Genomic DNA, 9913 nt, shown 5'->3' with positions numbered 1-9913 from the left:
TCCGGCGATGACGTGTTCGTCTAATTTTTATATTACGAATAAATGGGCATACATGTATTCCCAGCTCCGCACTAAGGCTGCCAGGGAAATTGAGTTCTGCGTTGATATTGCATTTTATAAATTTTTTGGCCAAGACACACGTAGATGAAAACAGATATGCACTCAAAAATCCTTAACGCGGAGAGGATAGGATAGGATAGGATAGGATAGGATAACTTTATTTGGCTCTAGCACAAGTGCTTTTTTTTTATGTGGTCAGATGAGTCCATCCGCAACGGTCGGTTGCCCCTATTCCAGGGCTCCGCTGGATGCTGCCGTCAGCTGAGCTCGCCGTATCAAACCGATCTGGTCATCGCGGCAGTCGCTGGAGAGCAGACCCTCCCATTGCTCCACACTGGGGTTTTGTATAACTGGGACGATGTCGACTTTCTGACATGCCCATGTGATGTGATACAGTGTAGGTTTTTCATGGCACCACGGACAATTGTGTGCGTAAAGTGTGGGGTGAATTTTACTTAGTGTGTTTAGATTTGGATATGACCCCGTTTGCAGTTGTCTCCATGTGACAGCCTCTTCTTTGTTTAAAGATTTGTGCGGTGGTGGGTACCGCATCCTGCTGCCTTTGTAGTTGTTGAGTATGGCCGAGTATTCCTGAGGTACTGGCAGGGATTCCTCAAGGTCGTTGACGTTGGATGCTCGGTAGTTAGTATATCCTCGAGCTATCCTGTCTGCCTCTTGGTTTCCTGCCACCCCCGTGTGCCCCGGTACCCAGATGATCTTATGTTTGATCGGCTTGTGTGGTTTTGCATGTGTTTGTTGCGTCTTGCAGTCTACAGAGCGGAGTATGCGGAGCGCTCTGTGACCTACTCTGCCGCAAAGATAGTTGCGGCAGGCTGCTTGTGAATCAGTAAGAATTGTCAGTGACCGCCCAGTCCGATAGCCCTCCGCTGCCGCTAGAGCGACGGCCGCTTCTTCAGCCTCAGCTATCGTGCAGTCTTGCAGGGAGGCGCTGGTAATCTCGTGTAATTCTGAGTTGACTACAGTTGCCACTGCGTTGTTGGTGCCTTGTCCCCTAGTCATGGCATATGTGGCAGCGTCGACATACACTGTTGTATCCTGGGATGCGTGTGTTTTCTGTAAGCGGTAAGCCTCTGTAAGCCTGTGTGTAAGCGTGTGTTTTCTGTAAGCCTCTCTTCGGTCTTTGTGGAGGTTCGGGTCCATGTTTCTTGGTATTGGTGCCACCCTGAGCGTGCTGCGGTACTCATCGGGGATCGTTTTAGTTCTCAATATTTCTCGAATTTGTTCGGTGTAGCCCAGTTTCTTTAAAAGAACTCTGCCTGTGGAGGTCTGCTGTAGTCTGCGCATTTGGGCAACATGCTGCGCTTCCCGTAATTCCTCGAACGTGTTGTGCAGTCCCAAGGCTAAGAGCTTTTCAGTTGAGGTGTTATGGGGTAGCCGAAGCGCGGTTTTATACGCTTTGCGTAAAATCGCGTCCGCCTGTTGTATTTCACTTTTGATATGATTGTAGTACGGGAGACTGTATGTCGCCCGGCTGACCACTAGGCTCCTGACCAGCTTGAGTGTGTCTTCTTCGCGCATGCCATGACGTCTGTGACGGGTACTAGGGATGTGGATACAGTCAAATCAACGCTGTACTCACACTCTTGCGCTATTGAAGGCATCTACACTTCAAGTGGCACGCGGAGAGGCACCTCCATTTCTTTCCCGCTTATAGTTTCTGACTGTGGATCCTTTAAACACGAGTTGACTCGAAAGAAACATTTGTTACTGTCGCCATGCTGCCTTTTTTGACGATGTGAAATTCTCAGTGCTATCGCGTTTAGTTATCGACCAGCGGCTACTTTGAAACGAGGAAAATAAATAATAAAGCGCACTTTATACCGTGTACTTGTCCACTATTTGTGATTGACGGCGAATGACTTCCATAATAGAGTAGATATAGTATAAAAAACGCGCTTCGTGTGGATATAGAAGACCATGACACCACGTCTTGATTGAAGCCGCGACTCCTTGAAGCGGAGCTGGAAACATATGGTCTTATCTACGGTGATTGGGTCACCTTCGACGAACAGAAATGAAGCCTCGTGAAGTTCGCGACATTTTGTTGAATATTTAAAAAAAAATTGCTTATCTCTTTACCCAAGGCACCAGTATTGGCGTTACACTGGAGGACGAGAACTTGCATCAGAAACAATACAATTCCAGACAGCGTTAAAGCGTGAGCGACGGTTATTATTTTAGTGTCAGTTGAATGACGGTGAGTACACTAGATGTTTGCTCGAATTACACTGACACCTATGTAATTATAGCGATGGATAAAATTAGCTCCGAGGAGCGAGTAATGTTAACGGGTAAATTAGTACTGCTGTCATGCATTCAGCTTTGTTCAGAAGTTGTAGGCTTAGTCTTCATTGTGCCGAGCGTTAATTACTCTAGCGAGTCAAGAATACAAGGTATCGTATTCGGCTCGGGATCGAATTAAGCGCAGTACCGAGCACAGCGTGTCGGCAATGGGTCGCCAAGAAAAGTGTGTAGCGGGTCACATAGGCTCTCATAGATCAGGCAGTGCAGGCACAAATGTCGCTGGCTTAGATTTCATGTTCACTCGCATTCTCTTTGTCCTCAAAAAACAAGTGAGCATTGTCAAAACAGGGCTTAAACACGAGACAGAAGAGACCCAACCGGGCACTGTATTTCTTCTGCTCCTCTTTCATCTTGTTTAAGCGCTATTTGTACCTTCGTTAATGTATCAACAGGCCCCAATTTTCATTTAGCTAGCGGACCATTCTTTCCCTGAGCTAACTCTGGATATTAAAAATTTATAGGCGCTGTATGCGATGCTATACACTTGCATGCGTCTGGAGCTTTTTGGCACCCCTTTTCGAACCATATAGCGTAGGACGGGAAAGAAAAGGGCGAAACAAATAAACCAAACCAAACCAAACCAAACTTTATTTTATTTTACAAATGTGCATACAGTCTTTAGGATGAGCCACAGGCCAAAAGCTAAAGAAAATAGCTTGAAAATGCCTGTGGCTCATCTAAGAGCCATTACAAAATAGTAAAATAAACACATGCGTACAACGGTGGCAGATCGCATACGAGCACACTGTAGAAAGAATTTATAATATTTACGATTGAACTGATGGGTACACAGAGATGTAGTTTGAAACTACAAAAAAACAATTAAAACTGAACAAATGCATTTGAAAGTTATACACTGCTGGGTTGATGACAAAGGGGAAAAGGACACCGATACATACACAAACTACAATATATGAAAAGAAGTTATGGAATATTATTTACAAAGTACACTTTTAAATCATGTGGTCGGAGGTTATACATGCTCAGCTGGTTAGATTCGTAGCTGTTTAGAACATTAGGTATAAGGAAGTTAAGTGCTTGTTTACCATAGTTAGTTCTGCAGGCCTATAGACTCACCCGTCGCACCAGTAATGCACGCGGGAAATTAGTTGATGAGCTTGAATTCTTCCACACGTGCAAAGGCAGTTTGTGTTTTCATGGGGTGCAAGAATGGGTGCGAGAATACCTTATGACACCAAGGCACTTGACTGTTTGGGGTTCGGCTTCAGATCTTGCGAATACCGCTAGCGATGAGCAAGGAGAGGCGAGATTATTTACACAGCGCCATCTCTCTACTGGGCAGCGGATTTCTAACACCAGCGCTCTGCTTCATTACAAAATAGAGTGTGAAAACGTTGGGTAAACCAGAAATTCGTTTCCCATGTTTTTAGTGCGTTAAAATTTATAGCGATCATTCCCCGTATTTAGCAGTTGTCCGTCTGTCTCTGTCTGTCTGCCTCTGTCTGTCTGCCTCTGTCAGTCTAAAGACGGTTGTGTTTGGTTTGGTTATGGAGTTTAACGATCCAAAGCGACTCAGGCTATGAGAGACGCCGTAGTGGAGGGCTCCGGAAATTTCGACCACCTGGTGTTCTTTAACGTGCACTAACATCGCACAGTACACGGGCCTCGAGAATTTCGCCTCCATCGAAATTCAACTGCCGCGGTCGGGATTAAACCCAGAGAGAGAGAGAGAGAGACTCTTTAATGAAGAGCAGAGAATTTAGCCGGCGTTTAAAAATCACTGGCATGCTACTCTGCGTAGGGAGGGGAATTTGGGATAAAGACAGAAGGAGAGCAGAGTGGAAGAGGTAAAAAAAAACGAAGATAAAATGCGGCCATGAAATGGGTACTAAGGATGCAATGGCGAGTATTGATGTAACCTATGGAGTGATGGAGTGCATAGTCCGTCAAATGGGCTGACGAAGTTCACTGCATGAAGAATGCATGAAGGTGACGTGCAAGTGAATTTAAAGCTTATCGAGATGTCCAATGTCTTTTAAATATGTGAATAGAAAAGTCATTGCAAGTCTCTGTTGCCTAAGGCAGGCTAAGGGACCTAAAACTTTGTCCATTGTAAGGGGCACTGAGCAGAGCTTCTGCATGCAATGTGCGTAGTACGCACGCTCGTTAGCATATGCAGGGCACTCAAGCAAGATAGGCTCTACAGTTTCTATCGCGGCACAGTTGTCACAGTGCGGACTGTCCATTTGTCTAAAACGGTATCGTAAGCCGTTTGTATATGCAGCATTAAGACGAAGTCGATGATAAAGTGTTTCCAGATGTCGAGGAATTCTGGGTGAGAGTCTTGATCTAAGATGTGGGTCGATTGAGTGAAGCAATTGGTACTGATACGTCGGCAAACTCCAAAGCCGATACATTTCTTCGGAAGCAAAACTTTTGGCCACCTGGGACGCATCAGATTTCGTAAAAAAAGTTCGAATGTATCTCCGATGTTGATGGCCCTTACGGGCCGCTTCATCTGCTTTTTCATTAGCCTGAATGCCACAGTGAGCAGGTACCCACTGAAATGTTATGCAGTGGCCTGCGGCAATAGCTAGATGATGTAGATATCCGATGTCCAGGGAAACTGGCTGGTGATTCGTTTTCTTCAGCAGGTTGGCCAGGATCTGGAGAGATGCTTTCGAATCGGTGAAGATAACCCAACGGTCGGCGGTTCGGCGCAGGATGTACGAAACAGCTTCCTTAATGCCGTGAAGCTCAGCTGTCGTAGAGGATGTCCTCCGCTGTAGCCGGTAAGAAAGGGCATGGCCTGTTGAGGGCACATAAAGGCCACATGAAGATGTTTCTTTAGTAGTTGAACCATCGGTGAAGATATGGGTGTGCTGCCTATATTCCTCCGTTAAGTAGGCGAGAGTAGTTTGCAGAAGCGCTGCCTGTGGCATGCGGCTCTTTGCCAGAAAAGAGTGTTGCAATGGCGTTTACAAGAAAAACGATGACCCGATATCCGCTGCTCCTAGGCGGACGATCGCTACCATATGTACGATCTCAGCGATTCCTGGGTGTTGTAATCGACTATAATCTGTCATGGACACCTCAGATCAAAAAACTCCGCGAGAGAATCATTGCAGCATCGCAAGTGTTTAGGTTCATGGCGGGAACAAGGTGGGGTAGCAACTGCCGATCAATGCTTCTGCTTGAAAAAGCCTACGTTGAAGGAACCTTGCGCTACTGTCTACCAGTGTTTCAAAGATTGTCTACATCAAGCAATAAGTCTCTCGTTGCGGCACGGAACAACTGCCTGCGAATATGCCTTGGCCTCCCAAAGGGTTCCTCTGCATCAGGAACAGTAGCGGAGGCAGGATGTCTCCCACTAGAGGTGATTGCCGCCCAGGAAACTATGCGTACCCATCTCCGCCATGTTCTTCAAGGGAAGAAGCACTTCCTGCACCGTGTCCACCTAACTCACAGCAACTCTAGCTTTGGCCAGGCAGTGCAGCTCCTGCCCATCCCTACTATTAATCAGCCACAGAAACTACTACCTCTGGCCTTTCCTCCATGGATTAAACCCACGTCTTTCGGGTCAGCAGCCGAGCCTCGTAACCACTGAGCCACCGCGGCGGGCAAGCTGGTTTTGTGCCAGGCTGCTCACCTGCCCACCACCTGGTAGGCAGGTGAGCATGAGCAGCCTGCCCACCATGTCAGACGGAAGCTCAAGTAATGGTGAGAGGCTCCTCTAGAAAAGCAACCTTGGTGTCAACCCATGTCCCACCGATAGCAGCATCTGCCATAGAAGAGCAGTGGTGCATCCAAACTTGACCGCTGCACCACTGCGACAGGAGTGCTAGGAAGCCTGCCAGGGATCTATGAATGCAGAGAATGACCAATTCCGCATATATGAACACTAACCCAATATCGCTATCCGAACAACTGCCATCCGGGAACAATGGATCCGAGCACCAGAACCGAAGAGAAAACCGAACTGATAGCGCACATAATTTGCATTTGACCTAACTGCGCAAATGGACCATCATTTTTTCTTTAATTTTATAGCGAGTCTATTTTTTTTTTGCCTCAGTTTTAGTGTAGCCCGCTAATGGTATAGGCTTTGTTACGCTTCTTTGTGAAGCAGTGAGAGAATGCAGCAGAGAACTTCGATGCGCTCAGTCCTATGTAGACGCGCTTAGGCTCGGATATTCGGCGTGTACTTTTCTCATATCCTCTTTTCCGTCTATAAAATGTCTGACGTACTGCGTTTTTTTTTACCCTGCTAGAATGATGTCCATCTGTTGCTGCTATTGAAGGCGTAGTATAGCGCAGTCAAGTTACACTCATATAGCCTTTACAGATAATTCAGCAGCCTTTGCTTGGGGGCTAGTTGGTTCATGTTTTCAAGACGGAATTCCTTTTAGTGCAACGTATAAGGGGAGAATCCTGGCGCTACTCATCACGATAAATCGATTTCTCTGGTCTAAGCGCTGCATATCTTGGTACAAGCCTGATATTTGATAACGCGATATGCAGTGAGTCTTAGTGTGCACCTGATGGTACCAAACGTGTACCAAATGCGACATCAAGTATTTACATTGTTTGCTCTTTGGGTAGCTGTAGGATTGATACTAATAAACTTCTAACTTTTAAGGGTCAGAAAAATGATGTCTATGATGAATCAACATAATTCGTTTCTACCAGGCATCCTGCAATCATTCTCCAGGGAAAGAAATCTCTAAGGTGAGACAGATCAGCCAGGTGAAAGTGCCTCACGAATGCATACAGAATTAACAAATCACTGCCACGGTCTTCTTTCGATGAAGGTAAAACGCAAAAGACGCCAGTGTACTCCGCTGCATCAGTGTAATGTAAAGAACTCCAGATGGTCGAATTCATACTGGTGCCTCACACTACAGTTACTCTTTCTCTCTTTCACTCCTTTCACTCTGCCCTTTAATCCCTTTTAACAAAGTGCGGTTCACGAGTTCACCTTAAGTAAGACCGTTGGTGGCGCCATTTCCTAAGCTCAAAAACTAATTATCATAACTGACATTATTCAGAAAGGTGTATCTGCAAATACCTGTCGTCTGAAAGCTCTTAAAGGTGCACTGAAGAGGAATCTGAACTCGGCTTTTTGCCGCGGGAACTCGATCTACACGTTCCCAGCAATCTTGGTTGGTTGGTTGCGACTGAGAGAAGGATGAAAAGGAAAAGTGCACGGGCCTGCCAACTGGCTCAACCCGAGCCACCACCGCTGCCACGTGCAGATAGAAGAGAGTTGAAAGATAAGAGGACAGAGTAAAAGAGAGAGTAAAGACACGCGTCGCAACAACCGCGTCCGCCGGAACAGACGCTGGCTGAAAAAAACAGATACACGGCCGCAGCCCGAAGGCTGCAAACCAAATCGTCACCACCTCCCGCAATCTTAGAAACATCTACCTATTGTCCTATGTGGCTGATTTCCCTAATTAAATTGGATTAACGTCCGGCTCCCGCCCTTTTTTTTAATTCCTCGCATACGGCGGGGGGAGTCGACCAACGCATGGAGTGCCTTTCAGCCAGTTCTGTGGAGGCTTTGCTTTCGCTTTATTTTGTTTTTTAGGTTTCCGTGAATAAATAGGTATAGCCAGAGACTGCATAGCTGTAAATTAGGCTCACGGAAATAAAAATACGGTGGACTCTTTGCTTTCGCCGATCACTACGTATCACTCCGCCGATGCCAGAGCGGCAAGCCGCCGCGGGACTGGGTGAAAGGTTGGTCGACTCCTTCCACCGAATGCGGGGAATTAAAAAAAAAAAGGCGGGAGCCGGGACGTTTAATCGGATTTATATTGGGAAAATTGGCTGCACAGGGCAATAATTCCAAGTTTCGAAGAACTGTCGGAACCTGTAGATAGAGTTCCATTCGTAAAATTACGAGTTCAGATTCCTCTTCAGTGCACCTCTAAGTGGTGGAGTGCCAAAATGTTGTAAAAACTGTCTTCTCTCGTATTTTAAAATTGTTAGTGACGACACTTAGCTCCATCTCATCCGCACTTCTAATCCTGTCTTCCTCGCGCCTATCAGAGTTGCGTTGTTTTTTTTCGAGATTTACGGTATGAGTGCACACCAGGGAACCCCAGACGGTTGAAATTAAATGCGGAGGCGTCCACTACGGTGCCTTTTCCCTGCTCCTTTCTCTCCTTCTTTTATTCCTTTTTCCATGGCACGTTCGAGGTGCCTTTCAAGTGACAGGCAGTAACTGCGCCTTTAATTTCTTCGAAGCAAATTTCCATTTTACAGCGAGAGCTGTTATACGGAGCCCTTCCCGAGCGGAGCTTCAGCGTGGGCCGGTGACTTGAGCGGTTGCCACGGTAACCAGCCCGGGGGGCCGCGCAAATCGAACGTGACGTCAGAGACAAGGTGTAGCAATCCGGAGTGCCCATCGGCTGGATTGGCGTAAGAGCTAGTCGCGGATGTGTGCTATGTAGAGCTACACTCTAAACGCAAATACGCCTGTATGGGGGTAAAAAACGAAGTATGCGTCCTCTAGCGTACTCTCTTTAATAAAAGGTAGTGCGCTTACTCCAATTTCACTCCTTTCTGCTTAGAGTGTAGCTACATAGCACGAGGAAAAACTTTCAGATCAATGCGGCGACCCGTATTGGAGCAACGCGAAAACAAAATGTCCACGTACTATATCGACGTCTGTGACTGTTCTGACGTCCATGTACTATATCGACGTGCATGGCTATTTGGACATTTAAGTGTATTTTTCGCTTTTTTTTCGTGTTTGATTCATTATAACTACACCTCATCAACCAAATTTTTTTCACCCCAACATTTTATCACACACTATCTGTCACAATCACACTCTAGTACATTTGTCTTCAGAGAATGATGTAATCGTGCGGACAAAGTTTGCGGACACGTTTTTCCGACACTTTTCGCTGACGCGACGTAGCCATATAATTCTTTCGCATTAATAACCTTTCGCCTACCGCCGCGCTCAACAGCGTAAAGGCAATTGTCGCTGCAAACAAGATCCTGCTGAGTGCGCTGCCGAACGGGGATGCAATCGACGCAGGATCCCGACCGAGCACCGCCTGCAGATGAAGGCTGCGTATGGACGCGAGTTGCGTAAATGAGCGCGAGAGGAGGGAGCCTTGACCGAGCCCGGGCCTTCGACAACCCATTTGGGCGAGTTGGGCAACAAAGCGCGCGTTTAAAAGCCGTCGTTAAATAATGCGCTAAGGAGCTAAGATTAGCACTGCTGAATTTTTTTTTGTAATTTTATGCGCCGACGGTGACGACACCTAACTAGCTTCAGTATTAGCACCAATGAAAAGAAGCAGCAGCGGTGGAAATGAGGCGCTGTTTAGCACGATGAGTGCACGCGCGTTAGAACGGCACCGTTTAGTGTTGTTGTTTACCTCAGTAAACATGGCACACACCCACCCGGTGGTATTGGCTAAGGTACGGTGGTGAATGCCAAGAAAGCATTTTTGCTAGAAAAAAAGTCGGGAGGCGGAGAAGTAGAATAGTGGAATGTCTGCAGCTAGAAAAAAATTACACTAATTGATGTAATTTAAATCGATCA

Source organism: Amblyomma mixtum, chromosome 4 (genome assembly GCF_055824585.1).
Source record: "Amblyomma mixtum isolate Tamu chromosome 4, ASM5582458v1, whole genome shotgun sequence".
NCBI lineage: Eukaryota > Metazoa > Arthropoda > Arachnida > Ixodida > Ixodidae > Amblyomma > Amblyomma mixtum.
Note: the sequence above shows the minus strand (reverse complement) of the source record.